The sequence below is a fragment of the Carassius gibelio genome, chromosome B2 (assembly GCF_023724105.1).
Source record: "Carassius gibelio isolate Cgi1373 ecotype wild population from Czech Republic chromosome B2, carGib1.2-hapl.c, whole genome shotgun sequence".
Classification (NCBI taxonomy): Eukaryota; Metazoa; Chordata; class Actinopteri; order Cypriniformes; family Cyprinidae; genus Carassius; species Carassius gibelio.
The window spans coordinates 24,146,585-24,165,563 of NC_068397.1; the positions used below are offsets into that span (position 1 = coordinate 24,146,585).

Below are 18,979 nucleotides of genomic sequence, written 5' to 3' on the forward strand. Positions count from 1 at the left end.
CTACAGTAATAATAATACATCTCTATAATAATAATAATTATGCCTAGATGGTTGCTTGTTTTTTACTTGTTTTTTACTTGTTAGAGATTATCTGATTAATAGATCTTTTTTTATATTCCTGGACTTATTTGTTGCAGTTTTTTTATACAGTTATATTGTAAAACTTAAATACCTTTTTTAGTTTGCGGTGTTAGATTTTTGGCTGCATTTGAAGTTCTTTTTTGCATAAGAAAATAAATAATACTGTCAAATTCATGTTAGATAATAAAAATACTGTAATAAATACAGTAGTTCACCATGTATTTGTTCATGTTTTATTGAGGGATCTGTCTGAAGCACACCATAAAAAAATTCTAGCAATTTACACAGGGCTAGTAGTATATACAGCTGTATATACAGATATACACCCAGGTATCGGATCAGTACTTGGTATCGGCCGATACCCTGAGCCCAGGTATCGGAATCGGTATCGGGAAGAGAAAAAGGGTATCGGAACATCTCTAGTTCAAACGCATGTTTGAGGGTTTCATCCTGGGACTGTTCCAGGGGAAAGTCATTGCAACTAGCAAGGTTCAGCCTCGCCAAGCCGCTCAGTTCCCCTGAGCTGTCCCGCTGGGTCCTGGCACAGATTCTCCCACCTGAGTGCTCGCTCCCCCGTCCTGCCGACTCTTATCCCACGAGGCACCCACGGTTAAACACCCCAATAGTTGTTCGAAGCCTGGCCAATTGGTTCCCAAAATTAGCGGGTGCCGGAGGCGCGGACTAACGGCCACCTCCACGTAATGCTTTTGGTCCCTAAATTTAATAGCTATGGCTTTTACGGGGTATTCCACTATATCCCCGTGCACACACCTCACTTTAACCATGCGGCCCATATCCAATGCCCCAGATTGTATCAGGCTTTGATGAATGGAGGTCTGTTTACAACCTGAATCCACCAAAGCCCGATAGATACCCCCCTTAATACTCACAGGTATTTGGTACAACCCAGCTTGATCGGGGGCAGTCTGCGGGTCATCCGGGATCCGGACCAACGTCCCCACCTCCATGACCGGGCACCTATCCACAAAATGGCCCAGATCCCCGCAACGCCAGCAGGCTGGCCCATGCCTCCCTGCCGCCCTAGTGGCCGGAAGTGGCTCAGGTGATTGGCGTGGGGAAGTGACAGGAGCCTTCTCGCCCCCCTCCCAGCGCGCTGGCCCCGCCCCCCTGGCAGGGCCCCTCGTCCCGGCCGCCAGTTCCGTCCCCGTCCTCCAACGCGGCGCGGCCCTCAGTGGCCCCCCGACTCGGGTCCTAGGAGAAGGAACAGACTTTGGGGTAGGGGAAGAGAGAGATGTAGGGGAAGAGAGAGAGAGAGATAGCTGGAAGGGATTCGCCGACCCCGGAACAAGCCGCCAGCTGGTCCTCCGCCAGTTGGATGGCAAGATCCAGCGACGCCGGCCGGTGGCTCTGGACCCACTGAGCAGTCTTTTTCGGGAGACGGGAGACGAACTGCTCCAGTACCACCGTGTTGATGATACTCTCGGCGTCGCTTCCTCCGGCCAACAGCCATTTGCGGCATGAGTCCCGGAGCTGCTGGGCCAGGACAAAGGGCCGGCCTGCTTCGGCCAGGTCCAGCGACCGGAAGCGCTGACGATGCTGCTCAGGGCTGAGGCCTACCCTTTGGAGAATAGCTCTTTTTAGGTCGGCATACACCAGGAGGTTCGGGACGGGCAGTTGTTGGGCCGCCTTCTGGGCCTCTCCTGACAGCAGTGGGATCAGCCGGACCGGCCAGCTGTCTGATGGCCACCCACATGCCTCGGCCGTCCTCTCAAACAAGTCCAGGAATGCCTCCGGATCGTCGGTTGGCGCCATCTTCGTGAGAGGCATGTGGGCAGCGGGGCCGGCACTGGGGCTTGCCGGCCGCGTCCGAACCTCCCGGTCCAGCAAGCTCCGGAACAGCTCGCGGTCCTCCTGCTGGGCCTGCATCATCGCCTGGAAACGGCGATCGTGGACGGCCCGCAAGTCCAGCAGGGCCTGGTGGTGTTCTTGGTGCAGGCCCGCGAGCGACGTGATGATCTCCGCAAACGGCGATCCCGATGTTCCTGGCGGAGTCTGCATGGCGGGGTGATTCTCCTTCCCTCCCGGGTTTTGGCACCAGTGTAGCGATATTAAGCTCAGGATCAGCTGAGAAGGAAGGAGGACGGAGTCGGCGTTCTGAGGCTCGTAGGAATATTTATTAGTTCAAAAAGAAAACAAAACTCGCGCCACATGCGCATCAATCACGTTCACTGAACACTATTCTGGGTTACGGTCTCTCCCGCACGTCTGCTGCTTCCTCCCACGAGTCCTCAGCTCTCTCTCTGTCTCTGCCGGTTCGCGGGCGGCTTAAATGCCGATTCCCCACGCCAATCACTGCAACGAGAAGCAGGTGTTACTTGTTTCTCACTTGAGCCACTTACCACCGCTCGTCTCCTCACTCTCTCTCCCGTCGCAGACCTCGCTGAACCACGCCTCCGCCGCCACAAATGGGTTAAATGCAGAGCACCAATTCCGAGTATGGGTTACAATACCTGGCAAATGACACAACTTTTACTTTTCACTTTCAAAAACGTCCACCCCCTACAGTACCTTCATGGACCCCCAGGGGTCCATAGGCCCCCATTAAAAAGCCCTGAATTTAACCTTTAACCCAGCCAAAAGTTGTCAATTTTTGTTGTGTTACCTCACATTAGAAGTGTGAAACTGAAAGATGCTGTTCATGCTTTTAACTGCTCTTCTGTGCTGCGCAGAGTGGGTAGGTGTTGAGTAAGTGGGTGAGTTTTGATTGTTCTAATTGTGCGACTCTTCAATGCAATCAGCATACTCCAGTAAAAATGTGCATGTGCATTGTTGCTTGGGTTCAGGCTACTTTCGTACCATTGTATAGATGAATAAAGAATGTAAGAGACTACCCTTATAATATAAAATGCATTTATTTACCAGTGCACTGTGCTGTTGTTGTTTTTCTCCATAGAGCAACAGACAAAAACAAAATTGCTGTCTCAAATATTCACATACACTGCCAGCCGAACGGATCAAATCTTTTAGAATTGGAATCCCTTCCATCCCTTGTCCAGATGTTGTAATGTTGTAATGTAAGCTAAAATAGCATGTTAAGATAGTGATCTTGTAATGATTGATGTCTAAAACATGGCAGATAAATTTACAGCTTTAATTGGTGTAAAGGTTGAGCATGGGAGAAAGTGGATGAGGTGGGGTAGAAGTAAGAGCAAGCGCAAGAGCAAGAGAACTGTTCCTTCTCTGTGATGACTGTACTAACATGCAAATATAAAATGCAGTAAATACAATGTATGCCTTTTATTAAAATTGACTTATTACCCAACTATTACCTACCTATTACCCAAAGTATAAAAGTTACAATGTAGTTAAAATGCGGCAGACTTTAATGGACAGTAAAACAAAGACAGAACACTGTAAAACTCCAGGCCAGCACCATAACTTCATATTGATGCGTGGCTAAACAAAGGCAGAATGCCAGAACTGAATTTAAGTATTCCAAACAAATGTATTTATTAATCTATGTATCAAGTTATGGGTAAGAAAACCCATTATTTTCAGAATTGACTCAAGATACTTATCCACATGATAAAGGATGTTTTGAATATCCCAAAATATCAATAACTAATTTTCAATCAAAATCAAAGTTATGGTATTTTGCCTTTGCACAGCAGTAGCCTCTAGCTCTAAATACAGTATATTTACAAAACAGTACAATGGTATTATCCAATATTACATGCATACTACTGGACGTTCATAAAAACCTATATGAAATACACTTGCACACTAATATGAATGCACACACACTTCTCAATAACTTGCATATAAACTTGACACGTTCATACACCTAATTACACCATACAGTACATATAAACTCGCTGCACAAAAACACACCTGCATATACTCGCATATACATATAAACTTGATCCGTGCATGTACACCTATTAAACAATTGCAATGTAAACTCGATGTGCACATACACATCCATAAAACACATCCAAAAACACATACATAAAGAATAATATTTACTAATGTATACAGTTCAGATAAGAAAGACATATGCTTTTTGTGTACATATATATATATATATATATATATATATATATATATATATATATATATATATATATATATATATATATATATACAGTACAGACCAAAAGTTTGGACACACCTTCTCATTCAAAGAGTTTTCTTTATTTTCATGACTACAAAAATTGTAGATTCACAATGATGGCATCAAAACTATGAATTAAAACGTGGAATTATATATGGAATTATACACATAATAAAAAAGTGTGAAACAACTGAAAATATGTCATATTCTCGGTTCTTCAAAGTAGCCACCTGTTGCTTTGATTACTGCTTTGCACACTCTTGGCATTCTCTTGATGAGCTTCAAGAGGTAGTCACCTGAAATGGTCTTCCAGCAGTCTTGAAGGAGTTCCCCGAGAGATGCTTAGCACTTGTTGGCCCTTTTGCCTTCTGTCTGTGGTCCAGCTCACCCCAAACCATCTCGATTTTTATTTACTTATTTATGATGAAGAACATTGATTGAGGAAGGTTTTGAGGTGGTGAGGATGGCTGAAAGACCTCCCTCAATATAAGCCCTTCAGCCCAGAAAAAAAAAAAAGGTTTGTAATTAGAAGTGAGCAACAGAACAAGATGAAGTCCTCTCTATTTACTGACATTCTTTTCTCAGTAGGGTGGATATGTGTCGTGAAAGCAGGTGAGATTGCATTCGTTACATTTCTGTTTTAAATATTGTGGTTTGACCTCAGTACATTTCTACTATACAATATACTGTAACTTTCAACTCATATAGAACTTGAGACGAATGTAGCTTAAAAAAAGAGTGTACATACTGTGAATGTAGTGATTATTTATCTGAATGCAATGATGTGCTTTCCAAGTAGATGATGGACGTCCAGTAGACTGCTGTAATGTAGTGTCAACCATCAAAGTAGATCCTAAAAACATTGTGGAATATTGTATACAAGATCAATCAGTGCTATGTCCTGTCAGAGCTGTAAGGTAAGTTCAGAATTATTCTTATCTACAACAATGTGAAGTTTTACACAGAGTAAGTAATACATTAGCAGATAATTAAATGATGAGAGCTAAAACATCAAGTATTCTTTTTTTTTTCCATGTACAGATTCCAGACCAAGAAAAACAAAGTTATTTGTTCAGATCCAGATAGCAAATATGCCAAGAATGTAATGAGGAAAGTGAATAGGAGAAAAACAACAACAAAACCTTCCCAAAAACCTACTATGTGCACTGTAAAAATCATGAACCCACCTGTAATTACAACAAACAAAACACCGGGAACAGAGACTGAGACCAGCTTGAATACAACTGTAACGCCAGCAGTGACGACAATCGAAACATCTGGACCAGAGACAGAGATCAGCAAAACAAAAATCAAACCAACTTCGGTGTCCAAAGACAACACAGAATCTTCTCTAAGTATTGTGCCAACATGTAAGATGGGTGTATCAGTAACATGTGGATTAGTTGGTGATGAATTTTTTTTTTTTGAGTGAAAGTATAGGCTATTTTGTTTTGTTTTTTGTTTGTGATATACTGCTTTATAAACAATGTGCCTTGGCTTATGTTTTTTATTACAGCCACATCATCTACAACCAAGGACTGCTGCTTAACAGTAAACAAACACAAACCAGCGTTTAATGAAATTGTTGACTACAGAGTTCAAGAAACACCGCTTTGCTCTGTCAGAGCTGTACTGTGAGTTTAGGACTAAAATCAAAACCTTTTTCTTTCTCTGTCCTTTAAAATTCTGATTTACATGGACAACATAACATTTGTTGTTGTTATTTCTAGCTTTGATATTTTGACTGTTTTCTGACAGATCCACAGCATAATATATTCTTAATGGACACCTTTCAGAATTGTCTTAAAGTACAATTTTAAAACAATGTATGTACACATTTGCAGATTCATAACTGTAGAGAACAACACAATTTGCTCTTCTCCAGTAGAAGACTGGGTCCAGGACTATGTTCAGAACCTGAACAGAAGAAGAAAAACAACAGACAAGAGACAGTTTGCTGTTATACAAGCCCCATATGAAAACACCAATACTTACTTTTGCTTAAAGAAGGAACAAGATAAATACTTTTGTGTCAAACAGCCTTAAAACTTCTTTTGGAGAAGCTTGGCCAACTGTATACGGATAATGCCCGGATCTAAGCTTAATAAATAAACAAGGGGATGGTAGTGAAAAATCTGCACTTTGGTTTCACTCACGTTGCCATGATTTTTAGGGCCCGAGCACCGAATAAAATACCATGTTTTGTATTTTAACGAACTCCTCCTAGAGATTTATTCAGATCAACACCAAATTTGGTACGACTAATCTAAAGGCCTTTGCTATGTTAAATTGCGAAGATCTTGAGGTTTCGTTAAAGGGTGTGTCCATGGCGGCCTGGCGAATTTCAATGTTTCACCATGAAAAAGGAAGTTGCTGTAACTCAGACATACAATGTCCAATCTGCCCCAAACTTCACATGTTAGATAAGACTTCTGCCCTTAACTGATCTACATGCCCATATTCAGTTATAGTCATAGCGCCACCTGCTGGCAACAGGAAGTGGAATATTTTACACTGCGACAAACTTCTCCTAGAAATATTTTGACATTAATGTATTTTTTGTGGTCAGTCTAATCTAAAGGCCTGTGCAACGTTAAATTGTGGAGATCTTGAGTTTTTGTTAAAGGGTGTGTCCATGGCGACATGACAAAGTTTGATGTCTCGCCAGAGCAAGAGAAGTTGTTGTAACTCGGGTATAAAATGTTCAATCTTCCCCAAACTTCACATGTTTGATAAGAGTCCTGGCCTGAACATATCTGAAGGCCAATATTCCATTATAATGATAGCGCCACCTGCTGGCAACAGGAAGATTGACACAAATATGGAATATACTTTTATATATTTCACTTATATTGATGACTTTAAATGCATATTTCTCACCGTTCACCTTTTTACTAAAGCCACTCGCTCACTTGCCGGTGAGCCCGGGTGCGAGGGCCCATTCATCGCTGCTCTCAGCTTTAATTATTCTTTGCTTTTCTTTTCTTTTTTTAATGACGTCTTCTATTTTGTGTATTGTCTTTTCTTAATTAACTTAATTTTAAATAAATGTAAGTATCCAGAAATAATTTAAGTAACTAGTAATACAGAATCCTATTAATTCGTACTACACTGTCTGTAGGCCTATGTATGATGCTATATGTTATATAAATTAAAGAACTGGTAAACATTTTTCTTGTAAAGAGGTTTTTTTTTTTTGTGTTTGTTGGATAGAACAGTTGAGAAGAGAGAGATAGAGAGTGGAAAGAGATTGAGAAAAGACTTCTAGGCCTTATCACTCTTATTATTGAATTTTGTAAGTTCCACAATGTGTTTTATTAGACACTGTCAGTTGCAGAGAGAAAATTATGTAAAATATACCTATAAATATGATTTTCACACAATGGCATCCAATACCTAAAAACTTTATCTTGATGCGTCTTCAAAGTTTGGGTGAACTTTTCTTTTAATGCTGCAGTCAGATTGCCAATGCTTGCAAAGACCACACAACTACTCAAGAGAGGAGGAAGTGCAGTGAGCTCGGCCAGTGTACATAAACTAAGCTCATCTTTCAGTTTAGTCAACTTGTCTGTCTCTCTGAACATGTTTCGTTTTCCCCATAACCCTAGCACCTTTTGTAGAAGGCTTAAATATTGGCTTATAGTCCCATTTATAGGACTTTATTTTGTGTGTAAAATAGCAATATTGTAATAACAATTTAAAAAATTATAAAATAAAAACATATTGTTTGTTAAATTAAAACCTGCTTGTATTTCTCATTTTACTAATATTATCTCAAATCATTTTTATTTAATAATAATTTTTTATAGTAAGCATCATTCCAAAGCAGCTTCACAGAAAATGGATAGGATGATAACCCCCCACAACAACCCCCCCCCCCCCCCATAAATATGTACATAATTACTTTTTACTTTTACTTAAATTATAGTTACTTTAACCCAAATTATTTTGAAGATTGTTTGTATCAAAACAACATTGAATCCCAGAACATCGAATCCAGAAGTTTTTTTTTTTTTTTTTTTTTTTTTTTTTATATGCTCATAGTTTGCTTTTAGTGTATTTGCAATTATTTATTTATTTCTGTCATGTTAGTGTTGCGAATAAAAGCTAATACAGGTTTGGACCAAAATGAGGCTGCACTGTAAAAAATAATTCAGTGGCTTAGTAAATTTCACAAAAATAAAGAGCTATATTAACTTAATAAAATCTTTTGAAATCATTTAAGTGATTTTTTGAGTGGGTCAGATTAAAAAGAATAATTAAAAATCCAACAAATAATTTCTCTAAAATTTACATATATTATTTAAGTTTATGTAATGAAAATAAATAAGTATTTAACTAACTAATTATATTTTTAATATACCTTCAATATTTCTGGTGAATTCTAATAGAAATATTTGATAATTATTTACTTGTACTGATCTGTTTTAGAAACTAAAATTATTAAGTATTTCCAACCAATTTTCCTAAATAAAGTTCCAGCTTAATAAATGACAGATTAAATAAATTGAGTAAATTTCGCGGCTAAAGTGATCACGTGTGCAGCTCCGCAGGAAAAAAAAAATCTGCTTTCCTCAGCAGCGACGTCGACTAGCCATACCTCACAGCTCCTGGTAAGTAACGTTAGTCAGCTAGTCCTACTTACGTTTGTAACACTTTATTAAAAAGTTAATAATTATTAAGCATTTTCTAACAATTGTCTTTGTATTTTACGTCATATTCAACAAGTTTCGTAGCTTAATCGAAGTCACCTGAAGGACGGCTTTCCTCAGCAACGGCAAGACCCGCACTCCTCTCATAATCGTGGTACGTTATGTAATTTAGCCAGCTAATACTAATTATGTTTGTAATGTTTAATTCAGAAGTTAATTATTAAGGATTTCCTAACAATTGTGTTTGTATTTTGCGTTATCTTAAGAAGTTTAACAAGTTTCGCGGCTCAAACAAGAGGCACCTGTCACTGAAGGACTGCTTTTCTCAGCAACGACGTGAACAGCATTACTCGAATTTCCTGTAAGTAACGTAGTCCTTTTATAACTATGGCTGTGTCCAAATTCAGGGTCTACATCCTTCGGAGGACGCATTTGAAGGATGTTACGTCACAGCGCCGCGACGAAGGCTGTCCAAATTCGTAGGATCCTTCAAATGCGGCCCACAAATGCGTCCTCCTTTTCCCCGAATTCGAAGGATGGGTGTGATGGATCCTTTCGCGTCCTACCTATCCCATAATTCTTTTCGGCAGGACGAAGCGAGCGGTAGCGGAGTGGGGGAGGAGTATTATTTTCGATGTTTTTTAAAAACTGGCTTTTCAAAAAGATATATTTTCAGTGGTTTTCTAGTTAGGCATTTTGTTTTAGCGTTAAGCATTTTTTTTTTTACATGTGTACGTGTATATGTAAAAAAAAAGCGTTTACTTTTGTAAACTAGCTTCTTACTTACTGCCTGTGTGAATATCCCCTTACACACAGCTTATTTGTTAGTGATTAAAGCTGTTTTTAACGCTTCTAAGGACGAAAGAGCAGACAGAAGTGTTTATAAAGCTCCAGGGAGAGAACGATGAGCTCTTCACCGGCGTCTTGCTTGGCGCTGTCACGGTTGCTAGGCGACAGGATATGAGCAACGGTTAAGGGAGGGAACTGAAAGAAGGGTAGGCTGTCCAAATTCACAAACACCGACTTCCGGTTTTTGCGGTCGTCGGAGGACCCATCCTCCTTCAACCGGGTAGGAAGGATCCTAAGGAGGATGCAGACCCTGAATTTGGACACAGCTTATGTATATTTGCAAAAATGTTTTCAAAAGTTGATTAAACATTGTAGTTTTCGAAGTTAGTTAGTGGGGCAGCCATATGTATGTTAGTTTTTTTTTTTTTTTTTGGAGTGGGTTAACGTTCGTACTATTTGGATCACCGTTTATTTCAACCGCCATTTGAAAGTCTAACGATAAGTGTACCGTGGTCCAGCAACTATAACTATACATGCCCAATGGAAAACGATTTTGTACAGGTTCCCCATTGGGGTCAGTGGCTTGTCAAAAGGGAACACATCATTTATGAACTTTCAAATGACAACATTCTTTCTTGTAAAAAGCGGTCACGTTGTTGTAAAACGTCATAATTACTACACGAACTCAAGTATGAGCTCTTAAATCACCACTACAAATACGCCATGCAAAAGTATTTAAAATGGCGTGGACATAACATAGACTGGTGCGTTTTAATCAGCTCCCACTATAGGGAGTCGGACAGTTTAAGGCCTGCTCCATTGTAAAATCATTCTAGTGCACTGAAACCTAGATCACATACAATATCGGTCAAAAGTTTGAAAACCGTAAGCTTTTTAATGTAACAAATCCAGACCTGGTGGGTATTGAAGGACAGCGGAGGCTGGGGGAGGGGTACGTTGTTTTAATTGAGTAAACTTACTAAATTTCTTAAGAGTGTGTTTAAATATATTCATTTTGATTTGAAATTATTTGTAATATTTTTGTTCCCTGAAACAGATCAGTTTAATTTTCCATCCTTAAATAAATTGATAGAAATTTCACAAATATATTATGTGTATTATAAATAAACAATTTGTTAGTCTAATACTAAATTGTTTTAGTGGAAAAAATAAAATATATCTGTACATTTTAGATAAAATAAACTGTTGTATTTTTAGTCCATTAATGTTTACATTTATGCATTTGGCAGACACTTTTATCCAAAGTAACTTACATTGCATTTCAAGGTACACATTTACAATTTAATCAATTTTTGCTAGCGCCGACGCTCTACTGTTTGAGCTACAGGAAAGCCATCTTTTGTATAATCAAGTGAACTATATTCAGAGATTTTATTAAGTTAATAAAATTAAATATTACTGTAATATTTACTAAGCCACAGAATTATTTAGAGGGTTAAGGGTTGAGTGTGAGGGTTAATGCAATGCATATTTTTTTCAAGTAGTGCAATTAAACAAGCTTTTTTTGTTTCAAAACCATTAGTCATTTTACTTAAATATTAAACATGTTTATAAAGAAATTGGTTGAAATAATGCAGACCTCAATAAAAGCCTATAGCATTGATTTACAGCATAGAAGCTCGCAGTTGGTCTCTCTTCGTTTTTCTTTTAGGTTTATTGTTAAAAATAAATGTCCCTATGTAGAAAATTAACCTGTCCTCTTGTTAAGAAGAATGCTGTTAATTTTTGCAACTCCTCCCCCTAGTAAACTTTGTTTGAGATTTTACCTATCATATGGTCCAACAGAATGTTTGCTTCTTCAGGTGCTATTTGTTTTGTGTATTTGTCACTTTCTTGTAACATTCAGTTTTGAATGTTAGCTCTAACCAGTTATCTTTAAAATTTGCCTGTAGGGTTCAGCTGATCTACCCGTCTTCGTACAAGCAGAGTTGGCAGAGGAGGTCATAAAAATCGACATCCTTCGGAACAATAATGGGGCAGTCAGCGACGTAATCTTGGGAATCTCAGCAGAGCCTGCTGCCATCTTTCAGGAGTCACATTGGATTTGAGATATCCCAAGACCCACAAATACAGGTCCTTCTCCAAAAATTAGCATATTGTGATAAAGTTCATTATTTTCCATAATGTAATGATAAAAATTAAACTTTCATATATTTTAGATTCATTGCACACCAACTGAAATATTTCAGGTCTTTTATTGTTTAAAAACTGATGCTTTTGGCATACAGCTCATGAAAACCATAAATTCCTATCTCAAAAGAAATAGCTTATTTCATCTGACCAATAAAAGAAAAGTGTTTTTAATACAAAAAAGTCAACCTTCAAATAATTGTTCAGTTATGCACTCAATACTTGGTCGGGAATCCTTTTGCAGAAATGACTGCTTCAATGCGGCGTGGCATGGAGGCAATCAGCCTGTGGCGCTGCTTCGATAGCGGCCTTAAGCTCATCCAGAGTGTTTTGTCTTGCGTCTCTTAACTTTCTCTTCACAATATCCCACAGATTCTCTATGGGGTTCAGGTCAGGAGAGTTGGTAGGCCAATTGAGCACAGTAATACCATGGTCAGTAAACCATTTACCAGTGTGAGCAGGTGCCAGGTCGTGCTGAAAAGCGAAATCTTCATCTCCATAAAGCTTTTCAACAGATGGAAACATGAAGTGCTCCCAAATCTCCTGATAGCTAGCTGCATTGACCCTGCCCTTGATAAAACACAGTGGACCAACACCAGCAGCTGACATGGCACCCCAGACCATCACTGACTGTGGGTACTTGATACTGGACTTCAGGCATTTTGGCATTTCCTTCTCCCCAGTCTTCCTCCAGACTCTGGCACCTTGATTTCCAAATGACATGCAAAATTAGCTTTCATCCGAAAAAAGTACTTTGGACCACTGATCAACAGTCCAGTGCTGCTTCTCTGTAGCCCATTTCCTGCACACGCCTGTGCACGGTGGCTCTGGATGTTTCTACTCCAGACTCAGTCCACAATCTTCCTCGGGGTCCGGTCACCTCTTCTCGTTGTGAAGCGTTTTTTGCCACACTTTTTCCTTCCCACAGACTTCCCACTGAGGTGCCTTGATACAGCACTCTGGGAACAGCCTATTCGTTCAGAAATTTCTCTCTGTGTCTTACCCTCTCGCTTGAGGGTGTCAATGATGGCCTTCTGGACAGCAGTCAGGTCGGCAGTCTTACCCATGATTGCGGTTTTGAGTAATGAACCAGGCTGGGAGTTTTTAAAAGCCTCAGGAATCTTTTGCAGGTGTTTAGAGTTAATTAGTTGATTCAGATGATTCGGTTAATAGCTCGTTTAGAGAACCTTTTCATGATATGCTAATTTTTTGAGATAGGAATTTTGGGTTTTCATGAGCTGTATTCCAAAATCATCAGTATTAAAACAATAAAAGACCTGAAATATTTCAGTTGGTGTGCAATGAATCTAGAATATATGAAAGTTTAATTTTTATCATTACATTACGGAAAATAATGAACTTCATCACAATATGCTAATATTTTGAGAAGGACCCTGTACTCACTTGAGTTGTTCCAAAAACTGTTTCTTGAGCTGGATCCTCCAAAACTCTGTTGATGTTCAGAGGTTAAAAAATTATCTTCTTGCATAGTAGTGGTTCATGGTCATCCCACAGAATGGGTATTCCTGATGGAAGTGTTTCTGTTATCTGCTTAATTCTGTTGAAGACATAGTTCACCCCAAAAGATGATGTTGTCATAATTTACTCTCCCTCAATTTGTCCCAAACCTGTACGAGTTTCTTTCTTCTGTTGAACACAAAAGATATTTTAAGTGAAGTGACGTGACATTCAGCCAAGTATCAAAGAGTGTTGGTTAACGCAGTTAAAGGTTGCCATTGACTTTGCATAGTATACCTTTTTTTTTTTTTTTTTTTTTTCCTATCATGGAAGTCAATGGCAACTTTCAACTATCTGTTAACCAACATTCATTAAAATATATTTTGTGTTCAACAGAAGAAAGAAATTTGTACAGATTTGGGACAACCCGGGGGGGCGAGTACATTATGACAACATCATCTTTTTGGGTGAACTATCCCTTTAATATTGATGTAACTGTTGCTTTTATATTTTTTTTATGGTTTAATGTTGAGTGTGACTGCAAATGGCTGGTATGCACCAGGAACAAAGATGTCATTTCTCTTACGGCTATCGTATTTTACATGTAATCTACTTGAATACTAAGATGGATGAAATGTTTCATAAGGTTTAATCATTTCCCTTATGGCTACTTTACAGTTTTTAATTTTTGCAATCTACTGGAATATTAAAATGGATACAATGTTTCAAAGGTTGATTTTAGACTTTGTCTTATGTTTAATTGACAAATAAATTTTCAATAAAAAATGTGTTTCTTTATTTGGTTTTATTATATTAATTATAAAGGGTAAATGGTGTAAAAAAAAAAAAAGTGAATGCTGCATTTTGATAATTTATAGTCCAATATTAAGTTAAATTCACTTTTACATGTAGTAAACGTAGCACATTTTTTTTGGTAAAATTTCATCCAATATTTCAATTATATCTACTCAATATTTTTTGTTTATTTTACATAGAATTACAGTTGTGGTGTTTTATAATTTTGATTATATCTAATTAATTTTATTTCTCATATAAAGTAATTCAGTTACTCAGATTTACTTAATTTTTTTACTGACAATTACTCAATTTAAACAGTATATTTCATTGATTTCACAGCTTTAAAATTTACTCAATTTTTTTGAGTGTAAAAATGTTTCACCAAAAAAATTGAGTAAATAATAGTTAAACTTTTTACAGTGTGAGTAAATGATCCCTTCAGTATATTAATATGATATCATACTTTTACTGATGTACTGTATGAACCTACTTTTTCCAAAACGGCTGAAAACCCAGAGTGCAACTCAGAGCCAGAACATGATGTATTAACACGCTTTCTGACCATAACTATAATTATAATAGAGTGTTAATCTTTTCCAATGAGTCAGGTCAAATTAATGTAATTCTGGTCAATGATCTCCAGGCTGTTCTTTGGTTTACTAGAACTAGTGCATAGTTAGGTGCAGCATAGCTATCATTACTTCCTCTCGCAGAACAGAGTGTGATGATGTGGTCTGTCATCACATATCTACACCAGAACTTTCTACAAATAGCTCAGAGAACATCATACACCATGTTTCTTGTATGCAATTTTGAAACAGGAAATGTGCGTGTGGTTGTTCATTTAGGTCTACATATTGACTTTCAGAATACCAGAAAGGACCACTGTACTAAAGTAAAGAGGGTCGTAGTGAAACTCATAAATGTTAACTTTATAAAACGCTTCTGAATGTCATATAGAGAACAATGGCATCATGAAGCACCTTCACGTGCCTATGTTTAAGTGTAGGTGAGCGCTGGGTGGGCGCTGGTTTTGTTTTAAGGTCTTGCTGAGACATGGAAGATCCCAGTAGGCTGTATAAAACGTTTGTGGTTTCACGATCACAGCCCCTTTAAGGCCTCTGTAGTTTCCACGCATGTTTAACAGACCCACCTTTTATACCTAATGCTCACAAAGTGCATAAAGATTCAATTTTGGACATTTTTTATGTTGCTGTTACACCCAAAAGTGTTCTTCTGTCAACCTTAGCTGTTGCATATTACATATTTATTGCTGCATGCAAGCATGCATTTGACACGAGTCAGGCCAGCTCTGTTTATAAGTAGCAGTCAGGTCTAGCTGTGCATATACTGTGCACTTACTAAAAGTACCATAGTATTACCAAATTTTTGGAAATCGCATGTTTCTTAGGCACATACTGGAAGCACCATGAGACTGAAGCACTTTTTGAGCACATTTTTGTTAGTGTATTATTCTATAGCAAAATAAATAAAAATATGTAAAAAATATCATGTTAGAAGAATATTTTAATTTAGAATCATCACCATGCTATATAAAATTATATATAACCAGCTTTGTACCATTAACAGCACGTTTTAAGGGTTAATATTATTTGTTTGTTTAATTATAAATGAAAAATATACTAATAATAATAATTAATTTATAAATTGTGAATTATATGAATTATATAGTAATTTTAAAACCTAACCAGGGACAGTGGCTGAAATTGAGCTATTACGTATCTTTATGAACATAAATTCAACTGAACTGTCACTCTGACCAATACTTTAGGCCACAATGAACGGAACTGAGCCATGATGAATACTCATTGTGAATTTATAACCCCTTACTTTCCTCTATGTGGTTAAATGCATCTCTTTCTCTCTCACTTTTGGTCTTCCACTCATCACTCAACACTCATCTTTTCCTGTCCCCGGCTGAGGTGTCTGTGGGTCTAGGTGACGAAGAAAATGATCACACAGCTTGTGGGCTGAAAGACCTCCTTCAACAAAGACCCTTCAGCCTAGCAGAATGTTTCAGAATTAGAAGTGAGCAACAGAGCAAGATGAAGTTCACTCTATTTGCTGCCGTTCTTTTCTCTATACAGTGGATGAGTGTTGTGGAAGCAGGTGAGATTTGACTTGATCTTAATTCCTGAGCTCTGTGGTTAAATATGTTTTTGACCTCAAAAACTTTCACTTGAATGAAATGTAGAGAACTTTAGATGACAATGTTGCTTCAGAGAACGTGTACGTGTGTACATCTTATACTGTGGATGTGAATGTAATAATTATTTATCTGAATACAATGATGTGCTTTCCAAGTAGATGATGGACGTCCAGTAGAATGCTGTACTGATGTGTCAACCATCAAAGTAGATCCTAAACTCATTGCGGAATATTGTATACAAGAAGCATTGCTATGTCCTGTCAGAGCTGTAAGGTAAGTTCAGAATTACTCTTATCTATAACAATGTGAAGTTTTACACAAAGTAAGTAATACATTGGCAGATAATTAAATGATGAGAGCAAAAACATCAAGTATCCTTTTTTTCCATGTACAGATTCCAGACCAAGAAAAACAAAACTATTTGTTCAGATCCAGATAGCACATATGCTAAGAATGTAATAAGGATAGTGAATAGGAGAAAAACAACAAAACCTTCCCAAAAACCTACAATGTGCACTATAAAAATCATGAACTCACCTTTAACTACAACAAACAAAACACCGGGAACAAGGACTGAGACCAGCACGAGTACAACTGTACCACCAACAGTGACAACTATCAAAACATCTGGACCGGAGACCAGAACGAGTACAACTGTACCACCAACAGAGACAACAATCGAAACATCTGGACCAGAGACCAGAATGAGTACAACTGTAACAGCAACAGTGACGACAATCAGAACATCTGGACTAGAGACCAGCACGAGTACAACTGTAACACCAGCAGTGACAACAATCGAAACATCTGGACCAGAGACCACCACGAGTACAACTGTAACACCAGCAATGACGACCATCGAAACATCTGGACCAGAGACCACCACGAGAACAACTGTAACACCAGCAATGACGACCATCGAAACATCTGGACCAGAGACCACCACGAGAACAACTGTACCACCAGCAGTGACAACAATCAAAACATCTGGACCAGAGACCAGCACAAGTACAACTGTTACACCAGCAGTGACGACAATCAGAACATCTGGACTGGAGACCAGAACGAGTACAACTGTAACACCAACAGTGACGACAATCGAAACATCTGGACCAGAGACCACCACGAGAACAACTTCAACAACAACAACAACAACAACAACAACAACAGCACAAAATCAGAGGACAAAACCATCAAAGTTAAAAATAAAAAAACTCGGTAAAAGCAAGAAAGGACTTAGAAAATTTCAGAAAAATCTTCAAAATAAATCTGGATAAAATTGAACAATTTGTATAAATATAAGTCCTGCCAAATGAATAATCACGATTAATCACAACCCCCCCCCCCCCCCCCCCCCATATTTACATGTATTTACATTTTACATTATCATATAATTTATATTATATATAAATATATTGTGAAATATATACATACATGTGTGTGTATTGATTGAGTTAATACATATACACAGTACCCATACATATATTATGTAAACAAAAACTTTTATTTTGTATTCGATTAATCATGCATACTGTATACACATACAGTGAGTCTGAATATACTCATGATGATGGGTTGTGAGTTGAGACACTACAGATATTTAGTCCCAAAACAGGACTGACTTTTGGTATTGGTCTTTTGTAGACTTTTTTTGTAAACTGAAACAAGCTGGTGTGTTTCTACCAAGAGTGTAATTTAAAATTATTTGGTTTTTATTATTGTTTGTTAATAAAATAATTAAATAAATATTTGTTCATATAAATAAAATGTGTAAATTAATATTTTGATCTGATATGTTTTTAGTGTAGTTATCATGCATATACCTGGCTGAAAGTATTCACAAAAAAAAAAAAAAAAAAAAAAAAAAAAAAAATATATATACATATATATATATATATATATATATATATATATATATATACATATATATATATATATATATATATATATATATATATATATATATATATATATATATATATATATATATATATATATACATATATATATATATAGATACATATATATATATACATATATATATACATATATATATATACATATATATATATATATATATATATATATATATATATATATATATATATATATATATATATATATATATATATATATATATATATATATATATATTGACAAGTGTCTAGTGATAGTCAATGATGATCTGAAACGGCGGTGAAGGTAAAGAGGCCTTGATCATATCCATATCTTACTATATGGGGGCGCAATGTCTCACTATCACCACATGGTGGCAGACTAACCTAGAGAAGTGTTCCTAGCTAAGTGCAGCGTTAACAGTTTTACACCAGTAGAGTTTAACTCATTTTGAATGTACAACAGCATAAAGTCTTGAAAACAGCTGAAAACCAACAGACCACACATTTCTCTTTGAATTTCACTTTTAAAGTTAGGTTACTGCCACAGTTCCACATAAAGAAGGCAGCCCATTTCAAACTTTAGCTTCAAATTATAATAGTCTAAAGAGAGAAAGTCTCAATGTCATTCGCAGCAGGGTGATGATAATCCAGTTTCACCACTCACACTCTGGAAGGTTGGCAAAGAAGGCATACATAAGAAAGCATAGCCTACTTCACCACCCTTTCTCCAGACTGACCCAAACTAAATAATAGAATTAGACCAGCAGAATAATGTTGTATTTCAGACACAGGACGCTAGGGTGTCTTATTTTATTTCTTGATTTTCTCTCTGTCTTTATGGGCACGCTTGTTGGGTCACCAATCGTATGGCAGACAGAAATGAGTTTTTTTAATAAAGCTTGCGATT

General features: G+C 37.5%; 2 long non-coding RNA genes across 2 annotated transcripts; both read left to right on the plus strand.

Annotated features, from left to right (window-relative positions):
• The first annotated feature begins 8,296 nt into the window (after window positions 1–8,296).
• Window positions 8,297–11,816, plus strand: LOC127950524 (uncharacterized). The gene is made up of 4 exons (XR_008152481.1): window positions 8,297–8,769; window positions 8,885–8,962; window positions 9,075–9,169; window positions 11,511–11,816. It is a non-coding gene; the product is annotated as an uncharacterized LOC127950524 (long non-coding RNA).
• A 3,858-nt stretch (window positions 11,817–15,674) lies between these two features.
• LOC127951509 (uncharacterized) lies at window positions 15,675–16,832 on the plus strand. Its single transcript, XR_008152659.1, has 3 exons — window positions 15,675–16,134; window positions 16,333–16,447; window positions 16,569–16,832. It is a non-coding gene; the product is annotated as an uncharacterized LOC127951509 (long non-coding RNA).
• Window positions 16,833–18,979: the final 2,147 nt, after the last annotated feature.